The following is a 16,949-nucleotide window of genomic DNA, read 5'->3' on the forward strand; positions in this document are numbered from 1 at the left end:
CCACCAACGCTCAGTAGCAGCAGTGTGTACTATCTACAAGATGCACTGCAGAAATCACCAAATATCCTCAGACAGCACCTTCCAAAGCCCATGACCACTTCCATCTAGATGGACAAGGGCAGCAGATGTATGGGAACACCACCATCTGCGAGTTCCTCTCCAAGCCACTCACCATCCTGACTTGGAAATGCTGTTCCTTCACAGTTGCTGGGTCGAAATCCTGGAATTCCCTTCCTAATGGCATTGTGGGTCAACCCATGACAGGAAGACTACAGAGGTTCAAGAAGGCAGCTTCCCAAGGGGCAACTAGGGACAGACAATAAATGCTGGGCCCAGCCAGAAACACCCACATCCCACAAATGGAAAAAAAAACTTCTGAACACTGTACTTGAGTACAGCTGGCAATAAAATCTAATTCTCATTTTAAATGAGCTCCATCCAATCCATGGAAGCCAGAACAAAGTCCATAGATTCAGAAGAATATTGAGAAGAGGGGATTGCATGGTCTTAACATTCAGGAGATTGCAATAAAGAGATCACCTGTTCAAACCAAAATACAATTCCCTGGTCTAGAAATCCAGCGCACTGCAAGGAAAAATGAGTTTGTTTTAACAGAACAGCCATCTTCCATGGTGGACATCAATGAGACTAAAATGGCTCCAGATGATATTAGGGGCATTTACCTGAGGTGGTAGGGAAGAGGAAAGGAATTCAACAGATTAAGGATTCTCCAGACAAGGGTCAAAATGTTCAGCATCCTCTGCAAAGTACACGCAAAAGATAAAAGATCTTTGAGCAGGAACACAATTTCGAGATTCAGAGTCAAGGTCAACAGTCCTGACACCAAAGAGCATCAAATTTTCCAAATCAGAAGGGAACGTGTCCTATGCACTCTCCATTTGTGAAGCCCCAGAATTGGAGATAGGATAGTGTTAAATGTAAAAGTGGTTTTAAGCATGTATGAATAACTGTTAGCTATGGGGATTAAAAATAACTTAGGGCAGGTGTTGGGTGAGATGATTTTGAAAGGGTTAACATTGAAATTGTATTTGCTTAACCCAAGGACGGTATTTGGGTAGAGAAATAGTTATTTATGGAGGCAAATATGATGAATATGGTTCCTGATAGTTCTGGTTAATCTCTTGATAGTTGCAATTATGGAAAACTGTTTGATGTTTATTATATCTGTTGCAATTAGACAATAAATTATGTTATGTAAGACAGGTGTGCCACTTCTTGTTATAGTGGTCTATTCTCTACCACCAATAATCAGATGATCCCTCAGGAATTAATTATTAATCACTGAGTCACCAAGATATGAGTAAAATCAAAGTAACATTTAAAAATATGTTTTTCAAATCTACTTTCCCAGTGTACTTGGACTGGATTTTGGTTCAATGGAGTTGATTAAGAGGTGATCTCCATGAACGCTGAAGTCCTTGCTGGGTTTGTCAGTTGCAGGAAAGATGATTCCCTCTGGCGGAGAAGGGGGCTCTAGTTTGAGGAGATAAAATCTACCCCTTATCCTGAGATTGTTCGAGATGACCACACAGAGGGAGGTCAATCTTTGAAATTCTCTAGCCCAGTGGCCACACACTGAATATGTTCAAGACAGAAATCAATCGATTTCTGGATATTAAAGTCATGGATGGAAATGAAATAGTGCAGAAAATATTGAGGTGGAAAATTATTCATTTTCGCTTTCAATGATGGAGCAGGCCAAAGGGGCCAGATGACCCACTCCAGTTTCTATTCCCTGTATTCGGTATCAAATTACTCTCACTCCCCTGCTCTTCCTCCATTGCCGTGTAATTTTCTCTGGTTCAAGCATTACCCCAATTTCCTTTTGAATGTCACCGTTGAAGCTGCTGCTGTCACCTTTAAGGCAGCATCCCCTACCTCGTAACAAATTTAATGGGCTCAGGTCCAGCTCTGAACAACTGGACTCAAAACATTAACTCTGTTTCTCTCTGCACAGATGCTGGCAGACCTGCTAGATTTCTCCAGCACTCTCTGTGTTTCTTTCAGATTTTCAGCATCTGCAGTATTTTGCTTTTATCATAACAATTTGCTGCTTTAAAAAATTCCTATCTACCCTTTCATACTTCTGGAAATCTCTTTAATCTGTCTCCTGTAACTACTGCCTACTGCCGTTGGCAACGATTTATCAATTACTCTGGTGAGCACTTCTCGGTATTAGTTTTAATGATATTGGGAATAGAGGGAGGATGAAAAGAAGCCAAGAAAAGAATCACTGAAATTAGGTAATGGAGGATCTGGTCTTTTTCCAACAGAGGTGGGTATTTCAAGAAATTGTGTACTGGGTGATTAATGGTGGGAGTATTGTGGTGAGATGTTTAGCGACCATGTGGTGAAAGTTTCTGCAACGCATCAGGTAGAATGCAAATGCGATTATGAAAATGTGGCTGCAGAGAAACTAAGGCTGGGAACTGAATACATATAAGAATATTCAATCTTTAGGATGAGTAGGCAAAAATGTAAAGGTCAGAAAATGCCAGTGTGATTTGACAATGTGGATTTATGAAAGAAAAACAGTGTTTGACAAATCCACTAGGGTTCTCTAAGGATATAACTTGTAAAACAAATGGGGAGGACCAGTGAGTGCGATGTATTTTCAACTACAAGAGGGAACAGGTTCAAGGTGAGAGGGGGAACACTTAGGGGAAAGCTGTGAGGAAACGTTTTCACCCAGAGGGTGACGGGTGGGGCTGGAACACACTTGACTGTGGAGATAGTGGAAGCAGGCACATTAGCAACATTTAAAGCATATCTTGGTAGATGCAGGAATGGGAGGCGAACAGATGGATAGAAACTGCGTATGGGCAATAAGTAGCGAGACTAAATAACGATAAAGTGCCGGCTTGGGCCTGTTCTTGTGCTGCATTGAATTGTATTCTATAATTGCATTTGAATTTTCAGAAAGCTTTCGATGAGGTCCCCAAATTAGGGGTTAGTGTACGAAACCAAAGCTTACAGAATTGGTAGTAATCGACTGGCATCGATTGAGAGTTGGTTAACATGTGAGAAATAGAGAATAGGAGAAAATGAGCATTTTTTTGGAGGGAAAGGAGGTGACAACCTTAAGAATCAGTTCTTAGGCACTAGTCATTCACAACACTTGGACGAAAGAATCAAATTTAATATTTCCAAAGTTGCTGACAACACAAAACCAGGTGGACCTGTGAGTGACGAGGAAGTTTCAAGATGGTTTAGACAAGTTGTGCCAATGGACAAATGTAGAGTAGTGTGATGCTGTCCACTTTAATCAAAGCAGAGTATTATTGAAATGGTGATTGATCAAGGAAGGTTAATATTCAAAGGTATCTGGAGGTCCGATCACTGAAAGCAAGCATGCAGATTGAGACTTGAACTTAGGCATTCTAGCTCAGAGGTAGGGACAGTACCACTGTACCACAAGACCCCGTGGAAGACTTGTTTGCCATCCTCACAACAGGGTGTCAGTTTGGAAGCAAAGAAATCTTGCTGCAGCTGCACAGGGCCTTGGTGAGACCACACACCTGGAGTATTGTGTGTGTGTATGGATTGAACTGCCAGAGGAAATGGTGACCCAACTCCACACCCACTTGAACCATGTCACTCAGACGCGATGTGGTGGTGTGGCCCAGCACTGACAGGCATCAATTATGTCTCAGCGCTCGTACTATTCACACGTGTGTCTGCCGTTAGCTAGATTTTTTTTCATTTCACTGTGAAAATGTCATTTATTCTGAAATCTGAAAAATTCCGTATTCCAAAAAACAACTGGCCCCAAGGATTTCGGATAAAGGATGTACCTATACAATAACAACATTTAAAAGGCATCTAGATGGGTATACAAATAGGAAGGGTTTAAAAGAATATGGGCCAAATGCTTAAGATATCTGGAAGTTGGACCGACTCTACATTATAATTGCTAAAGAGGGAGTGCAGCAATGGTTCACTCGGCTGATTCCTGGGGCGACAGGTTTATCATGTGAGGAGAGATTGGGACAACAGGCCCTGCATTTACTAGGATTAAGAAGAATGAGAAGGGATTTCATTGAAATGCATAAAATTCTGACACTGTCAGACAGACTAGATGCAGGGATGATGCTCCTCCTGGTCAGGGAGTCCAGACAAAAGATCACAGCCTCAGAATGTGGGGTAGACCAGTTAGAACTGAGAGGAGGAAAAATTCCTTCACTTAGAGGGTGGCAAATCTGTGCTATTCTCTGTCACAGAAGGCTGTGGAGACAGAATGAAATAGATACCTAGAGGCTAAAGGTGGTCATGGGTAAGGGAAGGAAGGCAAAGTATGGAGTTGAAATAGAGAATCAGCCATGATTATGTTCAATGGTGGAGCAGGCTCGATGGACTGAAAGGCCTTCTGTGCTCCTGTTTCTGGGTCCAACAAGAGTTAACCAAACCTAGGGTGGGAGACACCCACTGCAATGATTGTAATGAGGTCCACCTCTTGGGATTGGAACTATTAATCTGATCCACTCTCCTTCCTACCAGAAGGATATTGTGAAACTTGAAAGGATTCAGTAAAGGTTTACAAGGATATTGCCAAATTTGGACGGTTTGAGCCATAGGGAGAGGCTGAACAGGCTGGGGCTGTTTTCCCTGGAGTGTCAGAGGCTGTAGGGGTGACCTTATAAAGGTTTATAAAATCATGAGAGTCATGGATAGGGTGAATAGACAAGGTCTTATCCCTGGGGTGGGGGAGTCCAGAACTAGAGGGCATAGGTTTAGGGTGAGAGGGGAAAGATGTACAAGGGAATTAAGGGGCAGTTTTTTCACACAGAGGGTGATGTATGTGTGGAATGAGCTGCCAGAGGAAGTGGTGGAGACTGGTACAATTATAGCATTTAAAGGGCATCTGGTTGGGTACATGAAGAGGAAGGGTTTACAGGGATATGGGCCAAGTGCTGGAAAATGGGACTAGATTAGGTTAGGATATCTGGTCGGCATGGACGAGTTGGACTGAAGGGTCTGTTTCCGTGTTGTATGTCTCTATGGCTCTATGACTCTAACCAGGGAACCATGGCTGACAGATAAGGAGTGTCAGACATTCTGTTCACTCTGAGAGCTGGCTCTGAGGGAGCTGGATCAGTGTCAAGGATTCCCCACGTGTAAATAAAGGGTGACTTGGTGACGGGATACCAGCCACTGTGGAATTATTTCACCCACAAAGTGGCTCTCCACGAAGAGAAGTGCAAGTTAACAACAGGCCTCTTGTGTCTGTCTTTAGATGAGAACAGTTTTGCAAACTGAGTGCTGTCTATAAATTGACACCTTCAGAAGAAAGAACAGTAGAAGTCCACACCAGAGCAAAGAGCTGGAGTGAAGTGGGATCATTCATCACCAAGGGATAATAAAACACTCAATGTTACATGTCCTCGGAATGGTTTATTCTGTGATATCTTTTGCAATGTACAATATACAAAAAATACATAGAATAACAAAAAGAAACAATTCACAGTGTCTACAGAGGCAGTGATTACTCTCCATGCCACAGTTTACCGATAGAACCATAATTTAAATTGCATAGGAAGATGCGAGACCCTTCAAAAACAAATTCCTCTGTTTCAAAGGGGCTTCTGTGATGCCAACGATTAGAGTAACTTTGCCAATTTCTTTAATCAGCAGAGCCACAGATCTGTTGCTATTAGGTTTCTAATTGGCAGACTGGCGGGCCAGTTAAGAGCTGGCACTTATCAGTGCGTTGTAGCCACGTGGACTAACACTCCATGGAATAACACAGTGGACACCTGTCTCTGGGCACACCTTTCACGTGCCCATCACATGCCACAACTCTCGCAGCCTGGAGGTCCTGTTTTGTCAACAAACTTCAGATACAGGAGTGGGCCATTCAGCCCCTTGAGTCGGCTCTGCAATCCCTTTTGGGTTCTGAGCCGGCCAAGGGTTATCGAGTGGCGGAGCAATTTGAACTGGATCGAGCTGAAAACCCACAGGATGGCAGGAGAATGAATGGCAGGTTTACAGCTCCAGCTGCTGGATATCATTGACAGGTTAGCTCCAATGAGATGGAAGGTGGGGGGAGGGGTGTGTGGGTGGTACAGTGTGTTTGGGGCACAAAGGAACCAGCCCCAAACCTGCCTGTTTCCCAGACACCAGGCCAGGTTAAAATTGCACTCTGCCTTCCCACCCATACTGTCAGTCCCGACCACAGCATTGTCAGGTGTTAGGTGGTGATATTAATCCCCGAATGTTGGGCAGCCATTGGCTCTGCCACTTTTACAGAAGCTTCACAAACATTCAGAACAGGGGAAGTGAGCACACAGCACCCTGAGAGATTACAGTGGGGCCACTTGGACGAAGGTGGAGGTGGGTATTGCAGATGCTGGAGATTAGAGTCAAGATTAGAGTGGTGCTGGAAAAGCACAGCAGGTCAGGCAGCATCCGAGGAGCAGAAAAATCGATGTTTCAGGCAAAAGCCCTTCATCAGGAATGAGTGATGAGGGGCTTTTGCCTGAAACTTGATTTTCTTGCCACTTGGACAAACCCTAACTTTACAACTTGGTCACTGCTGGCTTGGACTAGCCCACAAACCTGGGTGGAAAATATAAACTCGGGAGAAGGAAAGGGGTGGGAAATTTGCACATTCAATTTTAAGACTTTCTTCCTTGAGGAAGAGTGTAGGATCTGGTTCAACTAGAGCATGGCTCCCTCTCCCTTGCCACCTCTCACTTGTTCACTGGGAATTTCCATACATTTTCTCATTGCAGTAAAGTTCATCCGATGATATTTCCATTGTGAAAAGCCTCATTATTTAACAGTTCTATGCAGGGTTTAAAGGCTTAGTTTAGTCCCGTCACGTCCATTGTGAAGTCTGTTTGATGGTCAAAGTTGAACCCAACTTGACCCAAGGGTGTATGAATTGACCAGAAAACCTGCCACAATATTCCCACCTGGCATTGGAAAGTATCTTGCAGTCATGTTGGTTGGCCTGAGATGGTGCTATAGGCATTCATTTTCCCACAGCTTTTCCTGACACTATCCTTGTATTCACCAGTGTTCCCAAAGGTCACGTTGTCTTCCAGTTGCAGAAGTCGTTGCATGTGTGGTTCCCCGGAGATTTGCATAGAAGAGAATAAAATTTAGAGGCAAGGTATCTATTTATAAACTAATTGTTCCCTTCCCTGGGATATGGGTATCACTGGTAAGGCCAAAATTTGCTGCCCTTGAGCTCAGTGGCTTGCTGGATTATTCCAGAGGGCACTCAAGAGTCAATCAAATTGTGGGTCTGGAAATTTATGGATGACACTAAAGTCAGTGGAGTTGTGGACAATGTGGAAGGATGTTGCAGGTTACAGAGGGACATTGATAAGCTGCAGAGCTGGGCTGAGAGGTGGCAAATGGAGTTTAATGCGGAAAAGTGTGAGATGATTCACTTTGGAAGGAGCAACAGGAATGCAGAGTACTGGGCTAATGGTAAGGTTCCTGGCAGTGTGGATGAGCAGAGAGATCTCAGTATTTATGTGCATAGATCCCTGAAAGTTGCCACCCATGTTGATGAAGTTGTTAAGAAGATGTACGGTGTGTTAGCTGTTTTTGGTAGAGGGATTGAGTTTTGGAGCCACGAGGTCATGTTGCAGCTGTACAAAATTCTGGTGCGGGCACACTTGGAGTATTGTGTACAGTTCTAGTTGCCGCATTATAGGAAGAATGTGAAAGCATTAGAAAGGGTTCTGAAGAGATTTACCAGGATGTTGCCTGGTATGGAGGGAAGGTCTTATGAGGTAACAATGAGGTACTTGAGGCTATTTTCGTTAAAGAGAAGGTTAAAAGGTGACTTAATAGAGGCATATAGGATGATCAGAGGGTTAGATTGGGTGGACAGTGAGAGCTTTTTTCCTCAGACAGTGATGGCTAGCACGAGGGGACATAGCTTTAAACTGAGGGGTGATAGATATAGGCCAGATGTCAGAGATAGGTTATTTACTCAGAGAATAGTTGGGCGTTTTACACACTGCCTGCAACAGTAGTAGACTCGTCAACATTAAGGGCATTTAAATGGTCATTGGATAAATGAATGGTTGGAAATGGAATAGTGTAAGATAGATGGGCTTCAGATTGGTTCCACAGGTCGGTGGAACATTGAGGGCCTAACGGCCTATACCGTGCTGTAATATTTTATGTTCTATGTTCCATCACATGTAGGCCAAACCAGGTAAGGCAGGAGATTTCCCTCCCTGAGGGGGTGTTAGTGACCCAGATGGAGGTTTCAACAACAAGTTTCATGGTCACTGTGAAACGAATGGTTCTCGGAGTGCAGTCGTTGTCATCATGTGGGAAATAAGGCAGACAATGTGAACACAGCAAGGTCACACAAACAGCGATGTGACTGATGACATGTTTAATGGTGACCGCTTTGTGGAACACCTATGTTCTGTCTGCAAAGATGGCTCAACTTCCTGTTGCCTGTCACTTCCAACACATCACCGTGTTTCCTTGGTCAGCATCCCTGTCTCGGGCTTGCTGCAGTGTTCCAGCGAGGGTCAGCACAAGCTGGAAGAACAGCATTTCATTTTCCCACTGGGGACCCTGCACCGTTCAGGACTCAGTATCGAGTTCAATAACTTTAGAACCTGAACACCCTCCTCCACGTCCTTTACTCACCCTCACAACCCACATCCTGTCATGATGTGAGTTGCTTTTGCATACCCACTTATGGTCCCCAGTATCAACATACCAGGCAGAATGAAAAGCTATCATCCATCCCTTTGTCCCCCTGTCATCCTCCATCTCTGGACTCCATTTCTGCCTATCTGCTCACTCCTTCTCCCCTCCCTACCCCCGACTTCAACATAAATACCACCTTTTCCCAGCGACTCTCAGTTCTGAAGAAGGGTCAGTGGACCCAAAATGTTAACTCTGCTTTCTCTCCAGACTGCCAGACTTGCTGAGCTTCTCCTGCAATTTCTGTTGTTGCTTTAGTTTTTGTTTAATTGTAATGCTGGTTGAAGTGTTGATATTGGCCAGGCCGGCAGGACACATTCTCCTGCTGCTTTTTGGAGGAGTGGTCCTGGATTGATCTGCTTGAGGGGGCTGATGAGCCACATTCGACACTGGAATCCTTGCTGAAAGACCCACCTAGATGCTGCACAGAACAAAAAAAAATCTGGGAGTCAAGAGAGGGCCCCATCATTTTTGTAAAAGGGACAACTCCTAAAAATGCAATAAACATATGTTTATTTAAAGAAAAAACATACCCAAAACCCAACAACTTTACTGAGTGCAAGAGGTAAGCCTTCATTCCCCGAACAATATTGCTCAATATCAGCAGCATCTTGTTACACTGCACCCTAAGCTGGAGACACGTCTTCCAATTGATTAATGATTCATAGCTTGCCACTTTCACATGGAACCTGATGCCAAGTAAATGCCTCTTTAGCACTGCAGTAACAAATAGTCATTTTATGAAGCACTATAATCCTGGTCAACCAGCAGAATCTCCTATTGCAGAGGCATATGAGGACACTGTACTCTCAACCTTGCAAAATCTCACCTTGTTTTAACTATATGACAGTGGCTCAAAATGAGTAACATCAGCATTTTTTTCTGTTTGCACGTTAAATGTCAACTCCGTCATCAGAAAGGTTACTGGGCAAGGATTAGTTTGCTGAAGAATAAAAATAATATTCACTCTGCTCTGGGAGTAGGGGCCTTTTCATTTTCTTTCACTTTCCTGTAACCAAAGTGTGGTAGAATCATATAACGCAGAAACAGATCCTTCAATCCAACCCGTCCATGCCGACCAGATATCCCAACCTAATCTAGTCCCACCTGCCAGCACTTGACCCATATCCCTCCAACCCCTTCCTATTCATATACCCATCCAAATGCCTTTTAAATGTTGCAATTGTACCAGCCTTCACCACATCCTCTGGCAGCTCATTCCATACACGTACCACCCTCTACGTGAAGAAGTTGCCCCTTAAGTCCCTTTTAAATCTTTTCCCTCTCACCTTAAATCTATGCCCTCTAGTTTTGGACTCCCCTAACCTGGGAAAAAGACCTTGTCTATTTACCCTATCCACGCCCCTCATGATTTTATAAACCACTATAAGGTCACTCCTCAGCCCCCGATGCTCCAGGGGAAATAGCCCCCGCCTATTCAGCCTCTCCCTGTAGCTCAAATCCTCCGACTCTGGCAACATTCAACAAAATGTTGGAGAGTGAAATAACTATCCAATTCAGAATCTATTTTAACTTCTCCTTCTGGAATGGGGATATGTTTGGGAAGGGGATGCATGATTTACCTCCTGCCCAATTATGCTCCCAGCCGACTGCAAAGAAATGTGAAAAATAGAGCTTTTCAACCCAAGTCTACCTCATTCACTTTGTGGGATGGATAGATTGAAACTGGATTGTGCTGACACTTGCAGATCCCATGACTCAGAGGTAACGTGGTCAGCCAAGGAGTACCACCTTCACAGCACTGTCACTGTGCAAAAGGAGGCCTTTTGGCCTATCATGCCTGCACCAATGCTAACACTGAATGCCGATCTCCTACCTTTACCCCCACATCCCTGCACACCATTTCCATCCAAATAGTCATCCAATGCCCTTGAGTGTCTCACTTGACCCTGCCTCCATATTTCCAGGCTGCACATCCAATGCCCCAACTAATCGCTGAGTAAACCCTGCCTCACTGTCAGAAAAATGGATCTGATGTGACAAGTGGTTGCTGAGTTTGCCAATCCTGGATGGATGCAGTCCCAGATGCTTTGTCAGATCTTGAAGTCTCTAACCAACGCCACCACCTCCAGTTACCCAACAGGCCGTCATTGTGAAACAGTGCCTTTCCCACAGAGGAGAGCAGACTCTTTCAGTACCCACATGGTCGAATGCCAACTTTGATCAATTGGCCTTTCCTTCCCATTGCCAATTGTTTTTGTTTAGAACTTCAAAGATAAAGTCATCAAAAGAAACAAAGAAAGCACACGATGCTTTATAATGTCCCTGTGAATTTTTTGACATGATTGTTTACTACAGAATTTGTATGTCGTTAAGCAGAAGAAGGAGGGTTATACGACGATAAGACAAGATGGTTCAGATGAGGCGATGGAGAGTTACAGATTAGCTAGGAAAGATTTAAAGAGAGAGTTAAGAAGAGCAAAGAGAGTACATGAGCAGACTTTAGCAGGTAGAATAAAGGAGAACCTTAAAGCTTTCTATAGATATGTGAGGATTAAAAGGGTGACTAGGGTAGGAACAAGGGCAGTTAAAGACAGAAGTGGGAAGTTGTTTGTGGACCCTGTGGAGATCGGAGAAGTGCTAAATGAATATTTCTCATTGATCTTCACTCAGGGAAAGGAGAATATTGTAGAGGAGAAGAATGAGATACGAGATATGAGACTAGAAAGGATCGATGATAGTGAGGAAGAGGTGTTATCAATTCTAGAAGGAGTGAAAATAGACAAGTCTCCTGGGCTGGATGGGATTTATCCGAGAATTCTCTGGGAAGCTAGGGAGGAGATGGCAGAGTCTTTGGCTTTGATATTTGAGTCGTCATTGTCTACAGGTTTAGTACCAGAGGACTGGAGGATTGCAAATGTTGTGCCCTTGTTCAAGAAGGACAGTAGAGATGACCCAGGTAATTATAGACCAGTGAGCCTTACGTCTGTTGTTGGAAAGGTTTTGGAAGGGATTGTAAGAGATAGGATTTACAATGAACTAGTGAGCAACAATCTGATTTCAGATAGTCAACATGGTTTCATCAAGGGCAGGTAATGTCTCACAAACCCCACTGAATTTTTTTGAGAAGGTGATCAAGTTAATGTTGTGTACATGGACTTCAGTAAAGCCTTTGATAAGGTTCCACATGGTAGGCTGTTGGAGAAAATGTAGAGGCATGGGATTGAGTATGATTTAGCAGTTTGGATTAGAAACTAGCTTTCTGAAAGAAGGCAGTGAGTAGTGGTTGATGGAAAATATTTAGCCTGGAGTCTGGTTACTAGTGGTGTGCCATAAGGATCTGTTTTGGGATCACTGCTGTTTGTCATTTTTATAAATGACTTAGACGAAGGCATAGGTGGATGGGTTAGTAAGTTTGCAGGTGACACTAAAGTCGGTGGAATAGTGGACAGTGTGGAAAAATGTTGCAAGTTGCAGGGGGACTTGGATAAACTGCAGAATTGGGCTGAGAGGTGGCAAATGGAGTACAATGCTGATAAATGTGAGGTGATTCAGTTTGGGAAGAATAACAGGAAGGCAGAATACTGGGTCAATGGAAAGATTCTTGGTAGTGTGGATGTGCAGAGGGATCTTGGAGTACATGTACATAAATCCCTGAAAGTTGCCATCCAGGTGGATAGTGCTGTTAAGAAAGCATACGGTGTGTTAGGTTTCATTGGTAGAGGGATTGAGTTCCGGAGCTGTAATGTCATGCTGCAACTATACAAAACGCTGGTGCGGCCGCACTTGGAATATTGTGTACAGTTCTGGTCACTACATTACATGAAGGATGTGGAAGCATTAGAAAAATTGCAGAGGAGATTTACCAGGATGTTGCCTGGTCTGGAGGGAAGGTCTTATGAGGAAAGGCTGAGAGACTTGGGCCTGTTCTGACTGGAAAGAAGAAGGCTAAGGGGGGATTTGATAGAGACATACAAGATGATCAGAGGATTAGATAGGGTCAACAGTGAAAGTCTTTTTCCTAGGATAGCGATGTCAGCTTGTACGAGGGGGCATAACAACAAATTGAGGGGTGATTTAAGACAGATGTCAGAGGCAGATTCTTAATTCAGAGAGTGGTAAGGGCGTGGAATGCCCTACCTGCCAATGTAGTTAACTCAGCCACATTAGGGAGATTTAAACAATCCTTGGATAAGCACATGGATGATTATGGGATAGTGTAGGGGGATGGGCTTAGATTAGTTCACAGGTCGGCGCAACATCGAGGGCCAAAGGGCCTGTGCTGCACTGTATTGTTCTATGTTCTATTGTAACGGGGTCAGCCAGGTGGACCTCAGAATATGAGTGCCCTGATTGGAGCTGTTAATATGGTCCAATCAGGGAGCCCTAGCTGACAGACAGAAACAGGAGTGTCAGAGGTTCTGTTCACTCTGAGAGCAGGCTCTGAGCAAGCCGGACCTGTGTCAAGGACTACGCATGTGTAAATAAAGGGTGACTTGGTGACAGGATACCAGCCTCTGTGGAGTTATTTCATTTCTCACCCGGGTTTTTGTTTGCAGCACCATTCAGTTTTCAACTCTTGAAGACTTCCAGAGATTCAGAAAGCCTGGAATCTCAGTGCTGTGTGACCAAGGGTCCTGAAGGAATACGCATTATTAGGAGCAGAGCAAGCCAACATCACATGAAAGCGGCCAGGGGACTCCGAACAAAGCATCAGTCTGTTGGCCACTATTCATTGAGTGGGTGGAATGATAAACCAGTTCTGTCAGACTAATAATCACCACCAGTAATGCACTAATTACAAATCTTATATTTACAGATACATCTCCAGTTCAAAAAAATAAGCTTATTCCAAACAGCCTGAATTACACATGGTACATTTACATTTAATCACTCTAAAAATTCATTGTTCAGTTAATGCATATATACAATGGAGCTTTTGCCCAGTACAGTATTATCCATTATTCAAAGTCATTCAGTCTGAGAGACTCCATTCATCAATGTATCCCATCGAAATACTGCGCTGTGGATTCTAATGACAGTGACTATGAGGTGTGAGACTGAACAGGCACTTTTATGTTGCTTTACTCCTTTCCACCTTTGCGACCGGCCTGTCTGTGGTATGTGTGTGTGTTTTCACCAATTCCTGCAACAGGGATAGCACGTTGGAAGTTACTTATTGGCTTCATCACTGGTAGTGAAAAGTGCTATATATAGATGCAAGTTATTTTCATGTTAAAACCCTCTTGCAGAAAGGCATTGGCTCATCAGGAAATCTTCCATTATGAGGCGAGATTGAAGAAGTTGGGACTCTTCTCTTCAAAAGAAGAAGGCTTAGTGGAGATCTGATAGGCCTTTACAAAATCATATGCGGGCTAGATCGAGTAGATAAGGAGAAACTGCTCACATTTGTAAAAGGCTTTAGCATGAGACAGCATAGATTTAAAGTGGTGTGTAGGAGAAACAAAATTGATGACTGGATTTGATTCCCTACAGTGTGGAAATAGGCCCTTCAGCCCAACAGGTCCATACCGATCCTCTGAAGAGTAACCCACCCAAACCCCTTTTCCCTCTGACTAATGCACCTAATTGACAATTTAGCACGGCCAATTCACCTGACCTGCACATCTTTGGGCTGTGGGAGGAAACCAGAGCACCTGGAGGAAACCCACGCAGACACGGGGAGAATGTGCAAACTCCACACAGACAGTCACCTGAGGTTGGAATCGAACCCGGGACCCTGATGCTGTGAGGCGACAGTGCTAACCACTGAGCCACCGTGCCGCCCCAATACATATGTGCGTAACATCTGTTTCAGACAGCGAGTCATTACTGTGTTCAATGCACTGCCTGCAAATATGGTGCAGGCAGGTTCAATCAAGGTGTTCAAGGAGCTCTGGACAATTATTAGGACAAAAATAATGTGCAAGGGTATGTGGGAGAAAAGCAGAAGATTGGCTCTATGTAATGATACTCCTTTGAAGAGCTGGTACAGGCACAGTGGGCTGTATGGTCTCCTCTGCACCGAACACCCTTTTGTAAGTTAGCTTCCCTATGTTATGCTATTGCTGGTCGTGAGTTCTCAATCATGACCCCAGGAGGTCACTGATTGCCCTTCAAAGAGGGTAAGGTAGCCAACTGTCACTAGTCTATTCCTGGAGAGTCCACCCCATGCTTTACCCTCACACTCTAGCCATTATAGTCAAAAAACACATCCATGTTTGCGGAGCGTGAAATTTCCTCCATCAACTGGAATGCAAAAAGATCATTAGTGAGTTGGATGGTTGCTTGACTGTCAGCTAAACAGCCTTTTTTTCCCTAACTTTGATATTTTTACATCTAGCAAGGAGAAATAGCTAAAGAACATTGAAAAAAAACCAACCGTTATTAACGTCCCAATGATTTTTTTTCTCTGGAGTTGCACACAACAGTGTCCTGAAGATTTATTCATGGAGACTCCAATCTTCAAGAGCTGGCAATATAATAGAGGTGATTGCTGGAGGGGTCAGCAGGGGGATGGGGAGGTAAGATGTTACTTGTTAAACCTCAGTTGGAGTACTCTGTACAGTTGTGGGCGCCACATTTCAGAAGCGACATCAATGCACTGGGGATAAGAGTGCGGAAGTGATTGGTTCTAGGAATGACGAAGTTCAGTGATGAGCATCGACTGAGGAAGTTGGGACTGTGTTACTCGGACAGAAGGCAGCTAAGAGAAGACTTGATAGAGGTTTTCAAAATCATGAGCAGGCTGGATAGAGTGGACAGGGAGAAGCTGTTCTCACTGGTACAACGAGCAGGAACGAGACTGCATAAATTGAAGAGACGTGCAAATGAAGCAAGGGTAATGTGAGAAAAAAAGTTTTTCACACAGCAGGTAGTTAGGGTATGGAACTCACTGACTGGAAATGTGGTGGAGATAGGTTCCTTTGAAGCATTCAAGAGGGCATTAGATGATCATTTGGATATAAATAGTCTGCAAGGTGCGACAATGCTGTTACTTTTAGATTAAATTCCCGACAGTGTGGAAACAGGCCCTTCATCCCAACCAGTCCACACCGACCCTCCGAAGAGTAACCCACCCAGACCCACTTCCCTCTGACTAATGCACCTAACACTATGGGCAATTTAGCATGGGGAGAATGTGCAAACTCCCCACAGACAGTTGCCCAAAGCTGGAATCGAACCTGGGACCCTAGTGCTGTGAGGCAGCAGTGCTAACCACTGAGCCACCGTGCCACCCCACGTCCTTGGTTTTTTTTTCAAAGAGAGGTCATAAAGACAGAGGTGCCAAAGTGTCCAGAATCATAGAATTCCTACAATATGGAAACAGGCCCTTTGGCCCATCAAGTCCACCCTGACCCTCCGAACAGTAACCAACCCCCACCCATTCCCCTACATTTACCCCTGACTAATGGACACATCCCTGAGCACTATGGGCAATTTAGCATGGCCACTCCACCGAATCTGCACATCTTTGGATTGTGGGAGGAAACCAAAGCACCAGGAGGAAACCCACGTAGACACAGGGAAGAATGTGCAAACTCTACACAGACAGTTGCCTGAGGGTGGAATTGAATCCAGGTCCTTGGTGCTGTGAGGCAGCAGTGCTAACCATTGAGGAACCATGCCACCCCAATGGCAGGGCAGTGGCCAGTTCTCCCAGTTCAGGTTTTTTCTAGTTTGGTTTAGCTGTATCAGTAAGAAGCTGCTGCAGTCCAGAAAGGCTGAAAACTTCAGTGAAGATTCCTGACTGACTTTTTTCTCTGAAATCTCTTTGGAAGTTTGTTCCTTAGCGCCTATAAGAATCTGTGTTTTTGCCAAGGGGTGTGCTTATGTGATGTTACTGGATTGGACCAGCTCCTTAGATACATTACTATATCAGTTCAGGTTAAGTTCGCCAATAGTAAAGTTATTCTCAAGTCTGTTTCCTTTTGTTTGCGTTTTCAACTTCAATGTTTAAATAAATTCTGGTTTGTTTGAAGCTGAGTGGTTTGACCAGCTGCATCACACCTGGAATATCCACCTCATACCTGCCTTTCAAATAAGGAAAAGTTAGGTCTAGGTCACCTTCCTAAAATATTTTGGGCGGCTCCAGTCTGGTCCATAACAAAGGATATGGGGAAAAGACAGAAGATTGGCACTAAGTAACGATGCTGGTTTGAAGAGCCAGTATTGGTATGATAGATTCAATGGCCTCCTACTGCACCGTAGCAGTTCTGTGAATTAATTACCTCTTCCTCAGACCCTGCTGCCTTCCAATGGTAAGGCTCAATACAAATGTA

The sequence above is a fragment of the Chiloscyllium plagiosum genome, unplaced genomic scaffold (genome assembly GCF_037043375.1).
Source record: "Chiloscyllium plagiosum isolate Xiang-an unplaced genomic scaffold, Cpla_swu_hap1 HiC_scaffold_7, whole genome shotgun sequence".
Lineage (NCBI taxonomy): Eukaryota > Metazoa > Chordata > Chondrichthyes > Orectolobiformes > Hemiscylliidae > Chiloscyllium > Chiloscyllium plagiosum.